This window comes from Rhinolophus sinicus, linkage group LG01, assembly GCF_036562045.2.
Source record: "Rhinolophus sinicus isolate RSC01 linkage group LG01, ASM3656204v1, whole genome shotgun sequence".
Classification (NCBI taxonomy): domain Eukaryota; kingdom Metazoa; phylum Chordata; class Mammalia; order Chiroptera; family Rhinolophidae; genus Rhinolophus; species Rhinolophus sinicus.
Window position 1 is genome coordinate 64,269,516 of NC_133751.1, and position 25,378 is coordinate 64,294,893.

Genomic DNA, 25,378 nt, shown 5'->3' on the forward strand with positions numbered 1-25,378 from the left:
GTATAACAGACATCTGCAGAGACATCGGCCAGCAAGTTGTGTTAGTGTGAGCCCCAAGTCATGCTAGTGGCAATATAGGTCATGAGGAATGAAGACCAATTGTCTCCTCCTTCCTGTCTCTTGGCCTTCAGTAAGTCCCTCTGCTGTTACCACCAGGGGCACAGACACTCCATCAGTGAGGGGTGAGGGAAGAAAGACCCTGTGTGTTAGTCTGGTTTCTCCAGAGAAACAGAACCAATAGGATATTTATGTATCTAGAGAAAGAGATTTACTATAAGGAATTGGCTCACATGATTCCAGAGGCTGAGTAGTCCAAGATCTACAGTAGGCAAGCTAGGAGAGCTGATGGTATAGTTTCAGCCTGAGTCCAAAGGTCTGAGAACCAAGTGAGCTGATGATATACGTTCAAGTCCAAGTCTGAGTCTGAAGCCAGGAGAAATCTTATGTACCAGCTCAAAGACTGTCAGGAAGAGAGAAATAATTCTTTCTTACTCAGCTTTTTATTCTATTTAGGCTTTGAAAAGAATGGATGAGGCCCACACAGATTGGAGAGGGCAATCTGCTTTATTCAGTCTATCGATTCAAATGTTAATCTCCTCCAGAAACACCTTCACAGACATACTCAGAATAATGTTTAACCAAATCTCTGGACACCCTGTGGCCCAGTTAAATTGACACATCAAATTAACCACCACACCCTGAATAGACAGAGATTACACAAACTGAAAATAGGGTACTTTCTCTCTGTGCAAAGGAGGCTCACAATAGAAATTCAGTTGAAGTATAAAGAAATGAAGCTGCATTACTTGCAGATCTGAGTCTATGGCCTGAGTTGACATACCTGCTTCATACCCAGTCTTCATAGGTGCAATTGAGAGCCATGTCCTTCCAGAAGCCTTTCTGGCCTCTCATGAATGGAAGCACTCACCACTTCTTCTCCTATGATGCTGCCTTTCTCTGTGGCTCCTATAACCATTTCTGTACCCCACAAAACACCCAGCACAGAGTCCTTCATCAAGTAGGAGCTCAGGAAAGGCCTCTGAATGAATGAATCATCTGAAGATATCTTTCTTTCAGGCATATTGAAGTCACAGAGAAATACACTGGAGGGTAGAGGAAGGAAGCACAAGAAGAGTGTGTATGTGGAAGGGCACGAGGCAGGGTGTCTGGGGACCCAGGGTGTCATCTGCGTTCTGCTACTAAACACCTCCGTGGCCCTGACACATTGCTCACCCTTTGAGCATCAATTTCCTCGGCTTTATGATTGGCATACTAATTAATAGCTGTCCTGCCTGCCTCAGAAGCACTGATTGAATGGAGTGTTTCCTATGAAAGTGCACCAAATATTATAAAAATGCTATGAAATATGTGGTGGATTTGTCATTGTTTCACAGGTGTATGTGCTGTGTGTCCACAGATTAAAAATTCCTATTGATCAGGAACCCAGCATCTCACATCTTCCTCAGAGTTCCAAGGACAGAGAAGAGCTCAGCAGGGGCTCGACACCTCCCTGCCAACCACTAATGCTCCCCAGACTTCCAAGACTGTGTTTTATCATTGTGTAAGTAAACAGACAAACAAACACAAAACTGCAGAACCGGGTTAGTGAAAGGAAGTAAACACAGAAAGGACTCGCTAGCTTCTCTGGGGAAGGGCCACATGCAAAGCACATACTATATATGAGATCCTCTTTTGAGAGCGGTGGTGAGAGAAAAAGATTCATTAAGAAACACAACCCTGCCATTTCTTGAGCAGTTGAGCACTTGCGGCGTGCCAGGAAGTGTGCTTTTCCTATGTTCCTACAAGTAGTTCTCACAACCCTGAGTGGTAGGTGTTGTGATCCCAGTTTGGTAATTGAGGACACTGGGAGAGTGAGAGAGCTGAAGAAATGTACCCAGTAAATACCTTGTGGAACTGGCATTCAAGCTGGTTTCTCAATGCAAAGCCCTCGCTTTCCCCCTTATATTATAGGGAGCATGAATCTAGTTTACAATTTAGAAATTTGCACAAGCCCCACTTTTTTTTCTTTAAAAAAGAAAATGGAGGCATACTGATAGGTGGATTCTTTTAAATGGGACTCTTAGAAATTATCATGTTATGGGGTACCACTCCATTGTCATTCTAGTTTTTGATTTTCCATGAAAATTGCTTTGCGTTTATAACCAATTTGGCCTAACATGCTTTTCTCCCTCTTTAGTGAATATTGCCAAATATTTGCAACAATCCCCTAGATGTTTTGTGCTAACCATGAACTTGGTTGTTCCTATCATTTTTTAAAATGATTAAATTAAAATTTACCCTTGAAGGGTTTAAGACTCTGGAAACATACAATTTTGTTGGTTCCAGGCCAGAAAATGAATCTGCATGGAAAGAAAGGGGTCAGATTAATATAATTGTGATGACCCTTATATCTCTGTGGACCTGGACATGGGGGTTTGGGCAGCATGCAGCCTGCTTGAAAAAGGCTCTCTGTCCTTGGGCAAGAGAAAAAAGCAGGGCCTGGGGAGAGAAAGTAATGCAGAAAGAGGAAGGAGAAAATGAATTATCAAAAAAGAAGGGAAGATTGTAATTGTAACTTTAAATGTTTCAAACATTTTGGGAACTACTCAGTGTTTAAGGAAGATGTCCCTGAAATATAAGGTTCATGTAACATATCACATGAATATGTCATGCAATTTGCAAGTAATTTCTGAGCCTTTCGTCAGTGCCTAGAAAAATTTTCATTCTAGTGGTAGACACACATCACTTATTTTCTTTTTCATCCTGGTCACCCAAGATTAATTGATATTTAATTGAGTCAGTGAGTCAGCCCACAAACATTTAAAGAACATACACTATGTATAAGGTACTGTGTTGGGTGCTGATGAAAGTAAAGATGCATTAAGAATACAACCCTGTCCTCTTATAGCTACCACTTCTGCAAAGGAACTAATTAACAGTAATGCAAGGTAAGCACCATACAAACATAAGAGGAAAGAGTATTAAAGAGGAAAGAGATTATTATTGTTGAGATGTGGAAATAGTACTTCCTGCAGGAGGTGATATTAAACCAGTGTTCACGTATGTGAACGTAGCAGGAGGCTACATTCTGGGTAAGGAAGATGTGGATCTAGAAAGTGAAGGACGGGTGTGAAAACCTGTGATTTGACTGAAGTAAAAGGTGATTGAAAACAGGAATGAGAGACGAGCAGGGAAAGGCCGGCTTGGGCCAGATGGCAGAGAGCTTTTAATGCCTGATGTAGCAGTCAGGGTTTGCTCAGAGAAGCACAATCATTACAAATATTGTAGAATAATGATTTATTACAGGAATTCAACCTTACACAATTGTGAGTGGAGCTGAAGTATTTTTGGCTTCCTGTTGTTGTGTAACAAACTACCCCAAAACTTAGTGGTTAGAAAGACAGCCATTTTACCTGCTCATGAGTCTGTGGTTTGGCTGGGGCTCAGCTGGCTGGCTCTTCTGCAGATCTCATTTGGGATGTCTCATGTGGCTAGTAGGAAAGTCCAAGATGGCTTTCCTCACATATCTGGTACTTAGCAGGGATGGCTGGGAGACTGTGATCTCCCTCTCTCGACCTACCACTTTCTATGTGGCTAGTTTTATGCTTTACATAGTGGATCCCAAGAGTAACTATTCCAGTAGGATAAGCCTCAGTATTCAAATGCATTTCAGGCCTATGCTTGCATCATACTTGCTGATGTCCTGCTGGTCAAGCCTGGAGTCAGTCAGTGTATGAGGGGGCTACACAAAAGCATGGATACTGAGAGATATGCTTCACTGGCAGCCAAGAGAGTAACCATCTACCATGCCAGGCAAAGGGATTATGAATTTTTCTCAGTAGATAATAGGGAGCTGTTGAAACATTTGGAGAGGAAAGTGACATAATTAGATTATTGCTGTAAGAAGATTCATTTGGCAGTAATGTTATAGAATGGTGTGGAGACCCATGAGATAGAAAGACTATGAAGAGACTATTATAAATAGTTGAGGTGAGAAGAAACGAAGGGTGGAACTAGAGCATATTGCAGCCAACTGCTTATATGCTTTCAGGTCTATACCTCTGTCTTCCCCTGATTACAAACGAGCTGACTCCTGCAGTCTGTGTTTCCCAGGTTCCATGTCAGCTGGCAGCTGTCTTCCTGCTGGTTTGGCCAATGAGGAGCACTGGTGGAAGAGTGGAGAGAAAGAGAAGGAAGGGTAGTACTCTTTCACTCTGCTTTAGGTGGTACTTTTCTGTGGTTCCAGCTTTGATAACTCTGTATTCAATTTTTGCATCTCCAAGGTAGGGATGGTAGCAACTCACTGTTATACTGATTTCTGGATTGCTTGATTATTTCTTATTTAGTTTCTTGGTTCTTCTGACACCTGTAGAACGAAAATCCTGTATTTAAGTCTCTCTATTTAAAATAATTAGAGTACTTTCTATGTTCACAGTTCAACCCTGTCTGATACAGCAGACCATGGAATAGAGAAGTAGAGAATAGAGAAGAAGAAACACATAGCAAGATGACTACATAGGACTTTGAAAATAATTGTAGATTTGGGTATTTTAGAGTATGAATAGATATCGAAGATAGTTTGGAGTATTTGAATATGAGTAACTGAGAGAATGGCAGTGTGAGTAAAGAAATAGAACAATAAGGAAGGGAAGAAACCCTTGGAGAGAAGATGATGCATTCAGTTTTGTACATACCGAATGTTTCGGATGGGTGAGTGATTTAAATGATGATGAGCACCAGGAAGTTGGGAGAAAAGTCGGAGGCAGGAATTTAGCTTCTGGTGCTATATGAGTAAAAGTAGTTATTGAGGTTATGAACTCTTATGAGATTGCTAGGTGGAAAATAGAAATGAACACAAAAATTTAGGAATTATATATATGTAGGAAGAATAGGATTAAAGAAGAGCCAAAGAAGAAGAATTCAAGGAGATAAGGGTAGAACCACAAAAAGTGTTACTACAAAAGCCAAGGAAAGAATTTCAGAAAGAAAGGGTGTTTTAGTTTCCTACTGCTGTCGTAACAAATTACCACAAACTTAGTGCCTTCAACAACACCAAATTATTATCTTCAGTTCCATAAATCACAATGTTCGCACGGGTCTCACCTGGTTAAAATCAAGGTGTCACAGGGCCGTGTTCATTTCTGGAGGTTCTAAGGGAGAATCTATTTCCTTGCTCCTTATGTTGGCAAAGTTCACTTTCTTATGGTTGTACGACTGAGGTCCCATTTCCTTGCTGGCTATCGTCTAAGGGCCTTTCCCAGATTCTAGAGGCTTTCTATATTCCTTGACCCTGTCTGTCTTACTTCATCTTTAGCAATGGTAGCTTGAGTTCATCTCAGGCTTTGAATCTCTCCTATTGCTTCTTCTGTGACATCTTTCTGACTCTTGGCTTTAAATGGCTCATATTATTAGGTTTACCTAGACCTGGATAATGCATGAAATGCCCTATCTCAAGCACTGCAACCTTAATCATATCTGTCAAGTCCCTTTTGCCATATAGTGTAACAAATACACAGGATCCAGGATTTTAGGAGTTGGGTATTTTGGGATGATCATTATTCTGCCTATCGCAGAGGAGAAATAATTATTATTTTGTGATGCAAAGGCCAAATAAAGTGAGAAATAAGAAAAGAACTTAGGATTTAGGGATTGAGAGCCCACAGGTGCCCTTTGGGATAAATGTTTCTATGGAGTGATGAGGGCAGAGCTTCCTGGGCTTAATGGAGTGTGAAGGTGGACAGGTGGTGGAGTCAGAGTCATGGAGTAGTGTCGTGCGGGGAGTCCGGCGGGGTCTTTGGTCCCGCTCCCCCCATAAGAACGCAGGATATGGTGAGGCCAAAAAGGAACACCCACGGATCCATAGATAGGGGAGTCATACTAGTATATTCTCGCTGGCGGCACTATACTCTCACTGGAGGCTGGATCCACACTGTCCACAACACGCCATCCTAACTGCAATCCGCTCTTGCTAGCTCAGCCACCATCTTCTTGCTAGCCCCATTTTTCTCCTCTTCTCTTTCTCTCTTTCTGCTAGCATTGCCACAGCAGCTATACTAGTGGCCAATGGCCCACTGGCTACAGCCGACGGCCAACTAGCCACAGCTGACGGCCATCCAATCACAGTTGTTGGCCATTTACTACCTGAGCCAGCACCTGTCTATGTGAGGCTGAGAGCCTGGAAACTACTTTCTGGGGCTCTGCCCCCACAAGTAGGCAGAGCTGTGGGGTTGTGGTTAAAAAGTACAAAATACTCAGCACAGTAACTTGGAGGTAGCCAGAGCTCAGTACTTTTTTACAAACTGTAGACCTTTCTCTCCAGTAGCTTGGTGAGAAGGTAAAAAAACAAAAGCAAACAAACAAACAAAAAACAGAAGCACACTTGAAAACTAAGGAGAGAAATATACAGAAATGGAAAATGAAAATGTAGGTGGAGGAGGGGATAATTGAAGAATAGCTGTTGAAGGTTACTTGAGAAATGGAAAGGAATGGGCCCAAGTCAAATTGAAGGGTTAGCCTTAAAAAGGAGGGAATCTTTGTGCCTAATATAAGAAGGAAGAATAAAATGCCTCCAAACAGTCATTTAAAAGTAAAAAGGAGAGGAGATGGAGATGATTATGTTAGAGATGTGGCAATCTTCTTTGAAAGAGGATAGTGCTTATTTGCATACGTCCATGAGTGGTGTGTTGGGGTGGGACTAGGGAGTTAGGAGCTTGAGTTGCAAAATTGCCAGATGTTCACTTTTTGTCCCTCTGCAATTGGTTTTTTTTTGGTGTTCCTCCATCAAGTGCCTGGCAGAAGGTAGCCAACTCAGTTCTCCTGTGTTTGCAACTGCTTCACTCAAAAACCAGGTCAGACTGACTAATTCTTAATTCTAATTCTAAATTTTTAGGAAGAACTAATTTGACTAGTTCATCTTGGCTCAGATGTCCCCTCTTAATCCAATCAGCCATGACTAAATGGAGCCTGCACCTGGGAGCTTCTCACAGCAGGGCAGTCATTTCCCAGAGGAGGTGGTAAGTACCTCATGAGCTGCAGTACTGGTGGGATAGTTTTAACCAGTATAATGAGACCAGTAAGCATAGAAGCAGGAGCAGATGAATATCTGATGGTTGTATTAACAACGCTCGCTGGTCATGGTTAGTTTAATATTGGAGCTGGGGTTTGGGGATTTATACTGAGTGTTTCTATAGATCAGCCAATGGAGGAAAGCATGAGAGGCTGTTTTTTAAAGGACTGTTTTAAGTTATATCAAAAAATTTCTTTTTTAAGAAAAAAGAAAAAAAAAAAAACAGGAAAAAAGGAATTTGGAATGAGGAAATGGAAAAAGGAAAGCAGCTCATTTCACACTGGTATTCTGCCAGCCTGTTGACTAACCTCCATGACTGGAGCAGAGATCATTTTCCTTGAGGTAGGAAGTGCTCACCCAGGACACTCCACTCAAACCTAGAATGGAGCATTGCAGAAGCCAGGACATAGCCTGCTAAATTCACAAATTCTGAACAGATTAAAATAAGGCCAGGCATTAATGTGGCTTTGCTCAGTGAATTTCCTTCCTTCAATTAACATGATTACTATCATTGTCATTAAATTAAATTATTTCATGTGTGAAAAAACCAATTTTCAGAAATTAAATTGCCTTGTTGAGTGTTTTCTAGGCCAAAGTCATTGAAGAACAGCATTCTGAAGATGGTACCAAAAAAAGCAATCCCAAATACATAAATCTTTCATCCAGGTATATAAACAAGATAATGGAAGTCACATGTTCTCTAGTCTATGCAATTACTGTGTTCCATTTTCACGGTGTGTATATCAGAGTCTACATGAATATTGAGGGCCCATCATTGTGGGTACACCTGTTAAGCTCCTCTGTGGAAACATAGTCACAAATGGGTTGAGGCCCTCTTATGAACAAAGGGTAGGGAAAAAGCTCTCATTTTGAGAAGTAATACCGCTTAAATATTTATGATGTGTTTCAAATCACTGAGAATATTAGTTTTTAATGAGAACATCAATAGGCCCGTAGCTGGAATGAGGTGAAAGCCACTACTAGTTTTCTAATGCATCAGCTTAAATGGTCCTACTGACACAAGCCCACACTCAAATTTCTTTGTTATGCATTACCAAGAAAAAGAAACAAATCTCAGCATGAGGTTTGCTGGAGCAAAATAATTCACCTCAGTGGTGTCTCTGTTATCCTAAATTTCATTCTTTCCACGATAGTGGGCTGTATCAATACACTGATTGTCTTTGACTACAAAGTCAAGAATTTGATAGATTTCAATTCTTTTTATAGAAAATTTCTCAAGTGGATGTTTTTCATGACTAACACTTTACCCTCAATTGCGAAAGACATTGCCTAACAGTGTTATAATCATGTATGGATTCAAAGCCAGTTTAAGATCATGTATCCATCTGTAAGGGATACATAGTTTGCCTTTGGTTGATAAGATTTCTCCTTAGAGTCTTGTCCATTATGTTTTCTTTTCATAATAACTTAAGATTTCATTTGAAGAAGCCCATACAATTAATGCTTCTTAAAAATAAGGACATTATGCTTTCTCCTCTTCTGACATTTTCTAGGGCAGCTCTAATCCATTCCCTCCTGCGATGAGGGAATTGTTCTATGCGTGGGCTGACCAACACAGCCACGAGCCACATATGGCTACTAAGCTCTTGAAATGTGACTAGCATGCCCGAGAAACTGAATTTTAAGTATTATTTAAATTTGATTAAACAGCTACATTTGGCTGTTTAGCACTTGAGATGTGGTTATTGTGACTGAATAACTGAATTTTAAGTTTTGTTTAATTTAAATTTAAATAGCCACCTGTAGTGCTTGTCTTCCATATTGGACAGAGCCAGTGTAGAATATTTTCATCATCACAGGAAGTTCTGTTGGACATTTCAGTTCTAGCGATTATAAAATTCTTCAAGAGTGGGGAGCAGGTAGTCAGTCGTCTCTGTAGCCCTCAGCCCCTGATGTAGTATGGGGAACATTTGGACGCGTACTTACTGCTTGATCAACTTCTTAATAGGAAAGGCTACCTTCTGAAGGGCCCATTTTTCATTTCTGGCCTTTGATTCATTATAAAATATACTTCTGGCTCTTGTAATTCTTTGCTGCTACAACCCTGAAGTATAGGGTTATTGTATTTATCTTTCTTAATTCTTAGCCAACTATTAGAGCTAGTTACCGCCCCACAGTATGATGCCTTTGCTAGCTTGCTCTGTCACACTCCTGATAGATGTTGGTAACTAATTGAAAACAAATAAGCAAACAAACTGCCTATCAAAACAAGTATAATATTTTAATCAGAGTACATAATTCAGAGTCTGCTTTAAAGAAAATCAAATATTTAGATACAGTGGGGTACCTGTGAGTGCATGTTATATTTAATGGATCGCTGCATCATTTAATTGTAGTTTTTTCCAGGGCATGGTAATTAGGACAAAATCTCCCTGAAATGACATGGGTTTCACAGAATTTGTGTACTTCAAGAAAGCTTGGTATTCAAGGTCCCTGCAGACAGTCTGGTTAGCCTGTTTTATTTGTTTGTTTTTTGTTTTTGCCCACCATATACGGTTTTCTCCCTGAGGATGGTTGAAACTCCCCACATGGAGAGGGGAGTTTAAATGAAATGATAGGAAATCATTGCCCTTTGCTATAGCTATGTGGACCTATAGATCAGATTCAATCACTATTCTACATTATTACTGTGCCATGTACTGTAAAACTGTACTGAAAACTTAACATCTGTGGGGAAAGGATATGGGTCTTTTAAAAAGAGGTCATAGTAGATCGGAAATCCTGCTCAGAAAGTACAAATTTATCAAAGAAGACCAGTGAGAGTAGTTCAGTATACCCAGTGGTCTAGAACAAGGGCGTTAGAGTCAGAATGTCTTCTGAATTTGAATTCCAGATTACTAGGGATGTGACCTTGGATACATTATTTTTTTGTTTCCATGCCTTAGGTTGGTCATTAGTAAAATGATATTAGCAATACCAGTCTTAATAGGGTCATGTGACAATTAAAAGACTTATAGTCAGTGCTCAAAAAATTTATTATTGCTACTATATATTATTGTTACTGTTATTATTATTCCAGCTATACTTGACAAGGAGTGGAGAATCTTAGAACACATTAATTAGATTGCATCAGAGAAACCCCCAACTAAGAATAAATAGTTAGGCTGTTTAACACAGGCTAGAGAAATCATGTTACTGTAGTAAGCAAGGGGAAAAGAATCTGTAGAATCCTTTTCATGGAAGGACTATTTCTATGCATCCAGTTCATGTCTTCCAAGTGATTTGTCAGTATAATTCTATTTGTAGTGTAAAACCTTCCCACTGTGCATCCTTTCTGTAGATACCCAGTCTCCTCTGTTCTACCTTTCCTTTCCTCCCAACTTTATTTCCTTGGCATTGAGTTGAAAGGCTATTCTGTAAAATCTGAGGTGGAAGCACACAGAGAACATATGGCACTGAGGGAGAACGAAAGTCAAGACAGTGACACAGGTTATTGCAAGTCTGGTTTTCTGTTTTCTGAATCTCTTTATTCTTCATAACCAGGATACATGAACACATCAGGCATCTAAACTTACCTCCAATTCCAGGCATAGGAAATGTGTAAGTCTCCCCAGACCCATGCTGTGGGACGTGCTATGAGGCACTAACCATCTTGCAAATCTGACCCTCGTTATATGCCTCCATTTTGGAAATGTAAATTTCTGGTTGATTGGTTTTAACATAGTTCTTCTCAGCTTCCTTAATTAGAGTTTTGACTTTGATTTCTGGAATGCCTGACATGAGGCTTTCTTCCAGAAATGTAGTGACTGAGGTCCTCCTATGTTTTGGTTGCCACTTTCCTGTCTGGACTTCTGAATATAGCCCATGCTAAACTGCCTATCACTGTTTTCCTGTTTCATATTGGAACCTCCTGTACCCCTCAGGTGGGGGACCAATATTCATTGCTTCAGCTCTGACAGGACATTGCTATCTATTGTCCCTAAACATTGTGCTTTATGGGAGGTATTTTCCTCAGGTCTGCCCCACCTGGTGAGGAAGAGTTAGTCTGGTTCTCTTCCATTAGCTTATCTTATCTACTGGCTATGTGTGCCCCACCCATGCCTTGCTCAGGATATCTGACCAGAGACCCTCAGTGAAAACTACATCATTTTTATTCATATTTCATTCATATTGTGCACCCACTTTAGCTATTCTAGACCCAGAAGATACTGCAGAGAGCAAAACAAAGTCCCTACTCTCATAAAGCTCAGATGAAACCATATCCAATATTATGAGTGTGTGTGTGTGTGTGTGTGTGTGTGTGTGTGAGAGAGAGAGAGAGAGAGAGAGAGAGAGAGAGAGAGAGAGAGAGATTTGGTTTGGAATTTTCTGCCATTGTTGTATGCTTGCTAACTTGTAGTGATTTTTGCAATGGATATAATCAACTTAAAATATAATATTTAATAACTATAGGAGTTCACTTTTGCAACTGTCTTATATTATTTATAACATGCCACTTTATTATTGTAGTTACTAAGTTCAGCTAACTCGTGTGTTTGGAAGCAATGTGGCATTCTGGCTGACTATATTTATTTAGAGTTTGATTGGTCTAAATGTCACTCAGCTATGCACATTCAAAAGATGGAAATTTGCTCTCTTTTGGTGAAGTAATAGTGTCTTTTTTTTTTTAAAAAGTGTATATATATTACATAATAAGTGCTGTTTGTTTTAGGTTAATACCAATGCTATCAGTTTACAGATTCTGTATATCCAATGCAGCAATGCAGTAAAATATTGCTTTATCCCACACCCAAAAGTGTGAACACACATGTACTTATGTTGTACATTATATGCAAAGCACTCATGTATTAGCATCTTCACATCAGATTATGGAGTGTTCTGCAAAAACCCCTTCTTTTATTCAAGCAGAACTGGCAGACAGAAATCTCAGCTAATGCTTGTATTTCAATGGTACCTAAAATAATTGATTTGAAATTCATTTTCAAGTTAACTTTTATTGATATCTTCCGTAATATCAACCAAGTGTAATCTTAGTTTGCGGGTTCATCATCCTCAGGATAGAGGGGGTTGTGTTACACCAGTTGGTACATAGGTGCTCATGTGTTCACTAACTCTTGAGTGTCTTCATTTAAACAGAATCCATGCATCATACTATTTTTTAAATTATGGTAAGATACACATAACAAAATTTACCATCTTAATCACTGTACAGTTCAGTGCCTTTTAAGTGTGTGCACATTTTTGTGCTACCTTCAGCACTATTCATCCACAAAATTCTTTTCATCTTGCAAAACTGGAACTCTGTATCCATTAAGCAATAATTCCCATTTCCTCTTACCCTCAGTCTCTGGCAACGACCATTCTACTTTCTGTCTTTATGAATTTGTTTGCTGTAAGTTTCTCATATGAGTAGAATTATACAGTATGTGTCCTTTAGTAACTGACTTAGTTCACTTAGCAGAATGTCCTAAAGGTTCATCCATGGTGTAGCATATGCCAGAATTCCTTCCTTTTTAAAGCCGATTAATATTTCATTGTATGTATATACGTACCACATTTTGTTTATCCATCCCTTTGTCAATGGACACGTTTCATTTTTTTTTTTGTCTACTGGGAATGCTGCTGCTATGCACATGGGTTTACAAATACCTCTTCAGGTTTCTACTTTCAGTTCTTTGGGGTAGATACCTAGAAGTAAAATCGCTGGGTCATATGGTGTCAATGTTTAAAATACTGTTTTCCACAACAGCTGTACCAACTTGTCATTGTTTTTTTGTTTTGTTTTGATAGTAGCCATTCTAATGAGTATGAGGTGGTATCTCATTGTGGTTTTGATTTGAATTTCTCTAATGATTAGTGATGTTGAACATCTTCTCATGTGCTTTTGGCCATTTGTATACCTTCCTTGCAGAAATGTCTATTCAAGTCCTTTTTTAATTGGGATTTTTGTTCTTGTAGTTTACTTGTGGGAATTCTTTATATATTTTGGATATAAACTCCTTATCCAATATGTGACGTGCAAATATTTTCTCCTTGTTTGTAAGTTGCCTTTTTATTCTGTTGATTCTGTTCTTGGATGCACAGAACTTTTAAATTTTGACACAGTACATTTTATCTATTTTTATGTTGCCTGTGCTTTTGGTGTCATATTCAAGAAATCATTGCTAAATCCAAAGTTGTGAAGATTTACCTCTATATTTTCATCTCAGAGTTTTATAGTTTTAGCTCTTACAACTAGGGTTTTGATCTATTTTGAATTAGTTTTTGCATATGTGTAAGATATGTGTAAGGTAAGGTCCAACTTTATTCTTTTGTATGTGGATATTCAGTTTCACCAGCACCATTTGTTGAATAGACTATCCTTTCCCTGTTGAATGGTCTTGGAAACCTTGTCAAAAATCACATGGCCATATATGTGAGACTTTATTTCTGGACTCTCTATTCTATTCCACTGGTCTCTATGTCTGTCTTTATTCTAGTACCACACTGTTTTGATTACTGTCATTTGTAGTAAGTTTTGAAATCAGGACATGTGAGACTTCCAACTTTTCAATATTGTTTTGGCTATTTGGTGTCGCTGGAGATTCCATATGTTTTAGGGTGGATTTTTCTATCTGCAAAAAACATTAATGGGATTTTGATAGAGATGGCATTGAAGCTATAGATCCCTTTGGGTATTACTGGCATCTTAGCAATATTAAATCTTCCAATTCATGAATATGGGATGTCTTTTCACTTAATTGTTTTTAGTTTCTTTCAATAACATTTTGACAATTGTTAGTGTAGAAGTTTTTGTCCTCCTTGGTTAAATTTATTTGTAAGTATTTTATTCTTTTTGGTGCTATTGTGAATGGGATTTTTTTTCAATTTGTTTTAGGAATGTTCATTGTTAGTGTATAGAAACACAATTGATTTTTGCATGTTGATTTTTTATCTTGCAACTTTGCTGAATTTATTAATTATAACAATTTTGTGGAATCCTTAGGGTTGTCTACATATAAAATCATGTCATCTATGATCAGAGGTAATTTTACTTCTCATTTTCTGATTTTGATGACTTTTATTTATTTTCTTGCCTAATTGCTCTGACTAGGACTTCCAGTATTCTGCTAAATAGAAGTGGTAAAAGCAGGTGTCCTTGTCTTGCTTCTGAACTTGGACAAAAAGGTTTGAGTCTTTCATCATTGATTATAATATTAGCTGTGGGGTTTTCATATTTGGACTTTATTATTTGAAGTAGTTTCCTTCTGTTCCAAGTTTGTTGGGTGTTTTTATCTTGAAAGGTTGTTCAATTTTGTGAAATGCTTTTTTGTATCAGTTGAGATGGTCACATGGTTATTTTACATAATTCTGTTTACTGGTAGGTGGTGTATTACATTGGTTGAACCATAAATATGTTGAACCATATTTGCATTGAAAGAATAAATCCCATTTGGTCATGGTGTATAATCCTTTCAGTGTGCTGTTAAATTCTGTTTGTTCGTATTTGTTGAGGAATCACAGTGTTTTAATATGGGAGACACTCCTCTCATATTGTATAAAAGGAAACTAAGACTTTGAGAAGGAGGTGGTCTGTTCAAAGTCATGTATCTGGATATTAGTGTCAAAATTGAGTCTAGAACACAAGATTTCTGAATCCCCTTGTGTTTTTAATTGGTTTGACTTTTGATTAAGTCAGCAGGCTGCCTTTAATCTGTAGAAATCTGTGGTTCTTGCCTTATGGGCACATTTAAATCACCTAGGGAGCAAATACTTAGAGCTGGATTCTACTCCCAGAGATTCTGATTTTCTGATTTAATTGGTTTTGGGGATGGGGAAGAGTACCCAGGCAATGATACAATTTCGGCGTGGGGACAGGACTCTCATTTATTTATTTAACATTTTTTTAAAGTCGACTTTATTTTTCAGAGAAGTTTTAGGTTCACAACAAAGTAAAGAGAAAATTACAGAGATTTCGTATATACTCCCGGTCCCCACTCATGCACAGCCTCCCCCATTACCAACATTCCCACCAGAGAGGTGCATTTGTTACACCTGATGAACCTACATTATATATCATTATCACCCAAAGTCAAAGTTTACATTACGGTTCACTCTTGGTGCTGGACATTCTGTGGATTTGGACAAATGTATAATGACATATATCCACCATTATGGTATGGAACAGAGTAGTTTCACTGCATTAACAGTCTACTCTGCTTCATCTGTTCTTCTTTCCCTTCCTGTTAACCCTGGTGATCATTGATGTCTTTACTTTTCACTGATGTACCAGAGTTTGTTTATCCATTCACCTGCTGAAGGACATTGGTTAATTCCAAATTTTGGCAATATTGAATAAAGCTGCTGTAAACATCCATGTGCAGGTTTTTGTGTGGACCTAAGTTTTCATTCACTGGGTAAATGGCAGTGATATTTTAACGTGTAGGCAGGGTTAAGCACCTCTGACATAGACACGGTAACTGTGGAGAAGGACCTAGGTATTATGCTTATAAATCAGAGGTAGATCAATAGCAAGGAGCCACACCACCTTTAGTTATCAAAGGCAGCTTTGAGGCTTATCATTGCAAGAGGTAGCATGGAGATGGCTGTGAACGTTGCATTTCGTCTGTCATATTGGAAGGAACCTAGGCCAAGACTTTTATCAGATAGAAAAGTAAGACACCAGCATGAGGGAATAAATGGATGGATGCATTTTAATGACAGGGTAGTCTTCTTGGCCAAGTATGTTGTTATCCCATAACAGGGAAAATTAACTAGTGCTGATAAGAGGACTACATAAAAGGCAGCAAACTTTCTGTTTCCATATTGAGAGAAATCCAAGCTTGCTGGCTAATATCATGAGGGAAATTGTCAGGGAGAAATTGGGGCAATCCAGCCTACATTCCTGCATTAGTTTCTCCAAAAGCTCCTGCGGTCTTTAATCCCCTACAGGGTTTTCCTAAGATGCCTTGAGAATTGCCTCAAAGAAATCTTTCTGAAACCGTGACCCTATCAAAGGAGTATCTTCACCTGCTGATTTATTTTAGCAGGGATTTTAAAAAAGATGGAAACTTCGTACAGTAGACCTTTATGATAGACCATATTAAATAAAATTTTATTTTATAGGCTGCTGTGCTGCCTTGTTTAATTGATTTATACACACTATAGAAAGCTTTATGTCATGTAGTGTAACAGGTGTAACATTTATAATTGATTAAATATCATGCTTGTGACCATTCATATAAAGAAGTTGGGCACCAGACCTTGGTTAAGAATAAAAACCAATTTTATATGATTGCTTTTATGGGAAAATAAGATTTAACTTATTTGTCTTAGGCTTGTAGGATCTGATTCAGTAAACAACCTGGTAAACAACCTGGTAAAAGTGTTGTGAAATCCCTTTCCTGCTTTGTACAAGCCAGTGGACAAGCTGTATACACCGTAACATTTCCTGGTTATGCTTTCAGTGCTTATGAAGGCAAATTAACTCTTTTAAGCCACGGATCTTGCATTTGACCAATAAATTCAGTAGCAAGTATTAACTGAGCATCTTTTACGCATTATATTTTGGGAAGAGGGAGACAGTGTAGAGACAATGGTGCTTCTAATCTAAAAAGACAGAAAAGATATTTCATTATAATATGAGTGAAAACAGGATTAACATCATAAGAGAAATAAAACTGAAGTCTAGAGTTTAAGGGACTGTAGTGTATTATTTTTGATTGACTTCCTAGAAGAAATAGTATAGAATAAGTTAGGCTTTGAAAGATTTGAGTGGGTAGAGATGGGGCAGAACATTCCAAGCTGAGAAAATGGCATGAGGAAAGAAGATGGTAGGAAAGGATACATTGAGTTTGAGGAACAGTGAGTAACACCGCTTGCTAGATAGAACATAGGGTGCATGTGAGCCAGTAAAGGATATGAGTTTAGAAAAATAGAACCATGGATAACAAATTCAAGCTATAGGAAGGTTGAGGAGGGGCCAGCCTGTGAGGTGGATTTGTAGGAAAAGAGAGGCTGGCCGCAGAGGGGCAGCATTTAGTTAGAAAGTCATGAATGAGCGAAGACCAGAGAAGGATGGATAGCGGACAGCTTGTAGAGCCAGAGCATCGGTTAGCCAGCTGCTTCTGTCATCTGGAAGGTATGTGCTGTGACTGGCAGCAAAGCTGGCTTTTAACCCTGGCAGGGTGAATGCCCCATGCAGGGTGCCAGCTCCCGAGGAGGCAGCTCCTCAGCAGGTCTACATTCTCAGACATTCTCAGATGAGCACGAAGAAGGGGAATCTTCCCTTTGAATATGAACGCTTTGACATTGGTCTGTGGTACAAAGGATTGCTTCTCAGAGCAGCCTAGGAAAAGTGGGCATCTGCCAACCGTAAATGGAGCTCAGACCTTAAAAAGCTCCAGGTTACTGCAAAGGTTGTCCCCATGATGCCTGCATTGAGTTTCCTGTACCCTGAAAGCCTTTCCAGCTCTGGAGGAGATGGCACGAAATCAATATGGGGTCCAGCCTGCTTTCTAGACTAGGTATCAAGCAGGGAGCTTTGTGATCCCAAATGTCCTCATTACCTGCATTGACTCACTAGGCATTTCCAGGTAATTTGCTTATTATCAAAACCCTCATTTCAGGTGGAGATCATTCCAGGACAAAGAGGCCTTGTACAGTGGGCCCTTTTGAGGATCTTGACTCAGCCTGCTTCTGTGGAAAGTTCTGGGTTGTTTGCTTTTTCATAAAAATAAATCCCCTGCACCAGCCTTTGTACTCTTCTCACCAGCTGTTTTCACTTCCAACGTGGATCATTCCGAATGCCTATTGAAAAGTTCAGGTAACTATTTCAATGTGACTATTCTTGATTTCCTCCAGCTTATTTTTCAGGTTACTTTCTCCTGCAAGGTAGGCCTACTGACCTGCCTGTGCTTAGAAGTGAGAAGTCTTCCCTGTGCACTTGCCTCTCAAGAATGCTGGCTGGAGCCAGGCTCATCCCTGATTGTCATGGAGAATCAATCCTCTGGCTGGCAGGGAATGAAAAATTCTAAGACTGTTCTGAGAACAGCAGAGGGTTGTAGAGGGTTCTCAGTGGCAGCAGCTATTTCTTCAGTAGAATTGAAGGGCCCATACTTTTAACAGGGCCTGCAGCTATGTCCTAGGTTCCGTATGCTCACTGTGCCTGCTGTCTCTGCAGGATAGTGTCACACAGGGAAAGGAGGAAGCTAGGGCTCTTCTCACGTCCCAGAAAAAAGTGGAAAAAGCGTCCCTTCCCTCCTCTCAAATTTCAGCTATCCCTAAATATCTTAGCTTTATAAGAAGTACCTATAATGTGCAAAGTACTTGATATATAACAAACTATCCCTCATGCAGAATAAGAAAACATGGGCTTACAGTACAGGGTGAGGAGCTTTGAGAATATATCGTCTTTTTTAAAAATAATTTTTATTGAGGTATAATTGACTTATTATGATGTATCTTTTAATGACAAAGATTATTAAACTGTTTTGATGAGTTAAGGAGGGAGGTAGGGAATCTCTTGAAGGAGTGTTTGCCCAAGCACCTCAGACATATGAAAAGCCATCCTCATATCCAGTGTCTAAAATTCATGGGTATATACTAGGGCTGGCAAACTATTACCCTCGGGTCAGCTGCCTTTTTTTTATTTAAAGTTTATTGGAACACAGCCATGCCCATGCCTCATGCATTGTCCATGGATGCTTTCATGCTGCAATCGTAGAATTAAGCAATTGCGACAGAGAATGTATGGCCTACAAGCCCAATACATACAAAGAGTATTACCCTTGGTAATAATTGTGGAACTAGCTTGCACTATATAATACCATAGAGCTTTCTAAGAAGTTTCAAACCAATCCTGTGAGATAGGTGGAGAAAACATTATCCCTCTTTTACAGGTAAGGAAATTGAGTCCCAAAGAGACATGCCCAACGTTATGTAGCTACTAACTGGTGAAGAATCAGTGCTGTCTTGAGAAGATCTTCAGAGGCCCTAAAAGCTGAAGAGATAATGGTGCATTACAATAGGTGGAACTATGAACCCGGGTTCTTCATCTCTCCCTGTAGTTACATCCTTTGCCATGTGATTTTGCAGTTTGCTTCTCAAAAGGTAGAGTATACAATTCTGTCGCTTGAATTTGGACTTGGCTCTTTGACTTGCTTTGCCCAATGAGATTTTAGTAGACAAGATGCTAGCAGAGACTTGAAATGTGCTTGCACACTGGGACTTATCTTCTCTTGTGCTTCTGTTAACACCAAGAGTAGAGCATGCCCGAGCTAGCCTGATGGTGGTGCAAAGAAGAGGCGAGACACGAGTAACAGAGCCATCTGGCTATCTCTCAGCCCCACTCTGAGAAGCAGAGCTGTTCCAGCCACTCTGGCCTAAAGCAAAGTTGTCTAGCTGAGTCCAACCTAGATGAGACAATGCCTAGCTGAGTTATACATCACTGGTGTTTTAAGTCACTGAGTTTGGGGATGGTTTGTTACACAGTATTTTTGTAGCAATGACTAAATCTAAGGCCCGTCAAACTGTTACATAGGAAACTATTCCAGTTTCCCATGCTGGTTATTTTGATTATTATTGTTTTTTGAAATAGCAAATATTACATTATGTATACCAAAAACATTTCTTTTTTGGTGATTTCCTGTTTTTCTGGGTACCTTGCTGCTCCCTAAAGTCTGCCATGTGGGTAATGCAGGATAATTTGGGTAATGCATTGTCCTCTCTAGGCACAAATGAGAGATTTAATAGCTCTGGTTATACAGTCATGAGAACAGACTCCTAAGGGAGCCACAAGTCCCTAGAAAGCAGCGTGTGGGTATTGCAGTCTCCAGCTGATTTTCAGGACAAATTCGCACACTTGTTTTCTTATTGAGGGTCTGTCTGTTATTTGCCAGACCAGAGGCAGAGAAACTGCTTGGACACCTCCTGTGCAAAAGCAGATTCTGCTTGGGGCATTTTATATTAGTACTGTTCCTTTTATTTCTAAGGATCAATAGAGTCTAGCAAGCCAGGGGATGCAGAAATCCCCCAGCTTGCAAATATACTAATTTCCTCAGCTTTCTTTTTCTTTCACTCTCTACCCTTCATCCCTTTCTGTTCTTGTTACTTTTTATCCCACAGCATGAAACTCTCCATGGATTGAAAGAAGGGTTTTCTTGGCGTGGAGTCAATTCAGACAGTGAGTGCGGCATCTTGGAGAGTAATCAGGGAGTACTGGGGGCCTTGGAGCATTTGCAAAGCAGAAGCAAAAGTTGCCCACCCCTCCTTCTCCCACAAGCCCCTCCTGTGCTCCCCTGGGAGCCTGCACAAGTCCAACTCATTCATCAACATGTCTTTCTCTCTTTAAAAAATAAATCAACAAAACAGGAGAGAGCTTTAGAAAGCCTTTGTAAAAACTACTTAAAGAAACAGGCTCTTTTTATTCTAGTCACATGCTCTTGAAACTAAGCACCTGTCTACACACTTAATTATTTAGGTAATTCAAACCCAAACCACATTTTGACCTGAAGTATTTAAATAATTTCGGGTCAAAGTATTTGGATGTGAGGGGGTCCTAGACAAATCATATGACATATACAGTGTGTGATATAGCAAAGCATTTCCTTGAAGAGGCAAAATTCAGCTGCTGATGCTGCCTCCAAGACTCGATTGTGGAAACTCGTCTAGTTTTAGTGAGTTAGGCGGGGAGAGGTGGTTGTGTTACCCTTGAATTAAGTGAGGTGGCTAATGAAAGTCTTCTCTCTGCTGTTGGTAGATCTAAACTAGCTAAGGAGAGTTTAGTAAGTGATTCCCCTCGGTCCCAAGTCACCCATTTTTTACCTGCTTGTAACCCACAGAGGTTAGGATCAGGGCAACAACCACTGGTAACCTGATCACCAGTTCTCCCTCTAGAAGTTGGGGGCATCTAGCCCTTTTCCACTTGTCCCTGTATTTATGCATGCTGACTTAAAATGTAAACGCTGAAGCCTTCTGGAAACAGTAAGGTCCTTCCACGGATCGCATGTGACATCCTTGCTTACTCTGTGGCTGCTGCCGCTTCTGCTGCTGCTAAGATGGAGCCGGTTTCTTCTCACTTTTGAGTAAGGAGAGCTTTTCAGGTCACACTGGGAGAGGCTTGGTGGGATATGGCATACTAGGTCCTGTGTGTACTCACCAAAACTTCTACAGCTGAGGACCAGCTTAAGGAATATGTGGTCTGAGATAACTCCCCACAGTAGTATTCAAGATAGATTGGAACAAGAGAAACTGAAGGCAGAGAGGGTGGCTAGGGGGCAGTTTCTGCAATTAAGGTCAGTGTTTCCCAGGATGGATTTCAGGTAATGCTGCAACCACCAGCATTCCACGATCAACTATTTTATCTCACCCTTGGAGATTCACAGTGCCCAGGGACACTTTAAAATCTCTGAGAAGTTCTGCAGCAAGAAGTAAAACTGTTTAACACAACATTTCCCAAACATAACTGACCGCAGAACCATCATTATGCGTATTATACCTATTAGTGTGGCACTAGTTCTCGATAGAGGACTAGAAAAAAGGGAACAGTTCTAAGGGATGAAAGGGAACAGTTCTAAGGTCCAAAGACCTCTATGGTCTCAAGTCTGGGAAGGAGGGGAATGGGGCAAATACTGGCAGTAATAGAGGGAATTGAGATACTCAAGGTGAAGTCAAATTTTGACATGTTGGAGTTTTGATCAGGACATGAGTGACTGAATAAGCTCCAGATTTTAGTCTTTTATATCCACTTCATTAATCCAAATTAAAAATAACAAACCAGGGCCCAGACCCAATTTATTCCGAGGTTCATAATATTGCTTGGACAGGAAAGACTCCCTATGGAATATTTTAATTGGCTCCGCCAAAATTTTTACTCTATTATATTTTATTCCATTTCCAATTTAGTAGTCTGACAGAATCATAGTAAGTCAAATATTATAATTAAAAAGAGAGAGAGAATTGCCAGTTTTCCCCTCAGCTGGGACAGATGAGATATTGGATATTTTTAACTTCGACGGAAAAGGCTTTACTTACCCACTCCCCTCCTAGAGGCCTCTGGGTCACTCCTGCCTGGGACACACTTACACACTCACTCTTAGGCTGTGTCCACCATCACTCTTATCACTGTTGTTCTTAGTTTGCAGAACCTGCCAGAGGAAGTGGCAGAGTCCTCCAGCACCTGCGTAGGACATGCCTCATGTCCCACTGCTTCAGAGAGGGTCCTTATTGCTGTCCAGGAATTCTTTTATCCGTTGGGGACCATTCCAGATTTCTCCCTGTGCTCCAGCCCCACTTCAACAGGCGATCCCAGGTCTACTCCATTGAGAAGACCAGGCTAATCAAACATAAGGCCCCATATCCTCCTAGGTCCCTTCCTTCACACATATTTGCCACTACAAACACTTTTTAATTCTTCCCTCTGGTTTCAGACGTCATGACCTTGCTACCATCATTCCCTTCTAGGAGTGTGCATTTCTGCTTTTCCATACAATCCTTTTCCTGGCCTTCTTCTGGGTGAGCTCCCTCCTCTGTGACTTTGAGCAAGTTACTTCCCTGCTCTTAGCCTCAGTTTTCCGAGTAACTCTTCCCTTGAAGTGTGCTCTAAGAATTGAGTGGTAATACTTACAAGCATCCTACACAGTGTCTGAGACATACAAAACACTGAGAAGTATTCTTGTGCTTAGTACTTCCATCTTCATTTTTTAAAATTCAACTTTATTGGAGATACTTTACATAAAATAAAATGTACAAATACTAAGTGTACAGTGTGGTGAGGTTTTGTAACTATATTCACCCACGTAATCACCACCCCAATCAAAACAGAACATTACCATTACTCCAGAGAGTTCTTTCAGGCCCCTTGGCAGTCAGTTCCCTCTGCCCCCGCTCTAGACAAACACTGATCTGACCCCTATCAATTTAGATTTGTTTTACATGTTCTAGAATTTCATATAACTGGAGTTATTCAGTATGTATTTTTTGTGTGTCTGATTTCTGTTGCTCGGCACAATGAAAACAAACATTCTTCCATGTTGTTGAATGTAGCAATTGTTTATTCCTTTTATTGCTGAATATTTCATTGTATTAATATACACAATTTGTTTTTGAATGAATATATACAATTTAACCTTTCACTTTGGATGGACATTTGGGGGCGTCTAGCTTTTTTTTTATTGGCAATAAAGCTGTTATGAAAAGTTATCTATAAGAGTTTTCATGGACAAATATATTATATATATATATATATATATATATTCCCCCCCTTGGACAAATACCTAAGAATGGAATTATTGGATCATATTATTAGTGTATGTTTCACTTTTTAAGAAATTGCCAAACTGTTTTCTAAAGTGCCTGTGTTATTTTACACAGCAAACAGCAAAATATGAAAGTTCCACTTGTTCCCACAACCATGTTACATTTGGTATTATCAATTTTAACCTAAACTCTTCCAGTGATGTGGTGTCTCACTGTGGTCTTAATATGCATTTCTCTGGTGACCAGTGATGCTGAGCCTCTCTCCATGCACTCATTGTCCATTTGTATATCTTCTTTGGTGAAGTATCTGGTAAATATCTCCCCCATTTCCATAAATTGGCTGCTTGTATTATTATTATTAGTGAGTAAGAAGAGTTTCCTTTAATATGTTGTGACACAAATCCTTTGTTAGATATATGTATTACAAATATTTTCTCCAAGTCAGTGGCTTGCCTTTTCAATTCCTAATGGTACCTTTAGAAAAACGGAAGTTTTTAATTTTGATGAATTTCAATTCATTTTTTTCATTTTCTTCTCTGGTGTGATATTAGTGTCCCACCTAAGAAATCTTCGCCTACGCCTAAAGTGTGAAGATTTACTTCATTTTTTCTTCTGGAAATTATATAGTTTCTTATTTTATGTTTACGATGTTTTAAATTACTTATGTATTTTTTAAAAGCGTGGAGTTCAGTTTCATTTGTCTCCCCCACCCACCATTTGTTCTATTTGTTTCCATTTATTCCAACATCATCTGTTGAAAAGAATCTCTTTGCCCTTGGAAGCTTTGTCAAAAATCACTTGAATATGTGTATGTATGTGTGTTACTATGCTTCTGGGGATTCTATTCTGTTCCACTGATCTATATGCTGGTACTACACTGTTTTGATTACTGTAGCTTTATAGCAAGTCTTAGAATTAGGTAGTGTATGTCCTCCAATTTTGATCTTCTTTTACAAGATTGTTTAGGCTATTCTAGGTCCCTTATGTTTCCATATAAATTTTCAAGTCAGCTTGCTAATTTCTACAAAAAAATGCCTAATAGGATTTTTATTAGAATCAAATTGAATCTATAAATCAATTTGAGAAAAGTGGACTCTTAATATTGAGTCCTTCAGTGCATGAATGTGTTATATCTCTATTTATTTAAATTTTGTTTAATTTTTTTCATCAGAAATATTTTGTAGTTTTCAGAATCAAGGTCTTCCACATCTTTTGTTAAATTTATTCCTAAGAATTTAGTGTTTTATGATGCTAGTATACATAGTATCTTTTTAAAATTTCAACTGTTTTTTCTAGTTGATAGAAATGCAATTAATATTTGTATATTGACGGTGTATCTGTAGGATTTTTTTGTAAACAAACATGCTATGAATAAAAACAGATTTACTTCCTTTTTTCCTTCAATATTTATGCCTTTTATTTCCTTTTCATGTTGTATTTTACTGCTTATGGGTCCAGAACAATATTGAATAGAAGCAAGTGGAATGGACAATCTTGCCTAGTTCCTGATATTAACAATGATTCAATATTTCACCATTAAATCTTCTATTAGATTTAATTGTTTTTGTAGCTGACCTTCTTTTAAATTGAGGAAGTTTCCTTCTTTTCCAAATGTTGAGAGTTTTTTAAAATCATGCATAGATTTTGAATTTTGTCAGATGTTCTGTATCTATTGAGCTGCTTATATTAGTTTTGTCCTTTATTCTGTTAATATTGTGAATTACATTATTGACTTTCATTATTGAGCCAATTTTGCATTCTTGGGATAATTCCTTTTATATAATTCTGGATTTGATTTGCTAATAATTTGTTAAGGATTTTTGCATCTATGTTTATGAGGGCTGTTTGTAATTTTCTTATGTCTTGATCAAGTTTTTGTATCTGGGTTATGCTGGCCTCATACAGTAAGATGGCAAACATTTCTCCCTGGGGAATATTTAAGTGGGTATTATTTCTTCCTCAACTGTCTGATAAATTACCTGAGCAGACACCTGGATCTTGTGCTTTCTTTGAACTTATATTTTAATTATGTGTTCAATTTCTTCAATAGATAAACTGCTATTCAGATTTCCTATTTCATTTTGAGTCAGTTTTGATAACTTGGTGGTTTTTCAA

General features: G+C 39.0%; 1 long non-coding RNA gene across 2 annotated transcripts in view; it reads left to right on the plus strand.

Annotated features, from left to right (window-relative positions):
- The window catches only part of LOC141571317 (uncharacterized), a 56,159-nt gene extending 32,973 nt beyond the window's left edge, over positions 1-23,186 (plus strand). The window contains exons 1-4 of one of the 2 annotated variants that reach the window (XR_012496084.1): positions 1,449-1,561; positions 6,890-7,013; positions 17,635-17,831; positions 18,907-23,186. This is a non-coding gene — a long non-coding RNA (uncharacterized LOC141571317). Of the gene's footprint in view, positions 1-1,448; positions 1,562-6,889; positions 7,014-17,634; positions 17,832-18,906 lie in introns of those variants that run through there. The other variant, XR_012496083.1, reaches the window with a different exon arrangement.
- Positions 23,187-25,378: the final 2,192 nt, after the last annotated feature.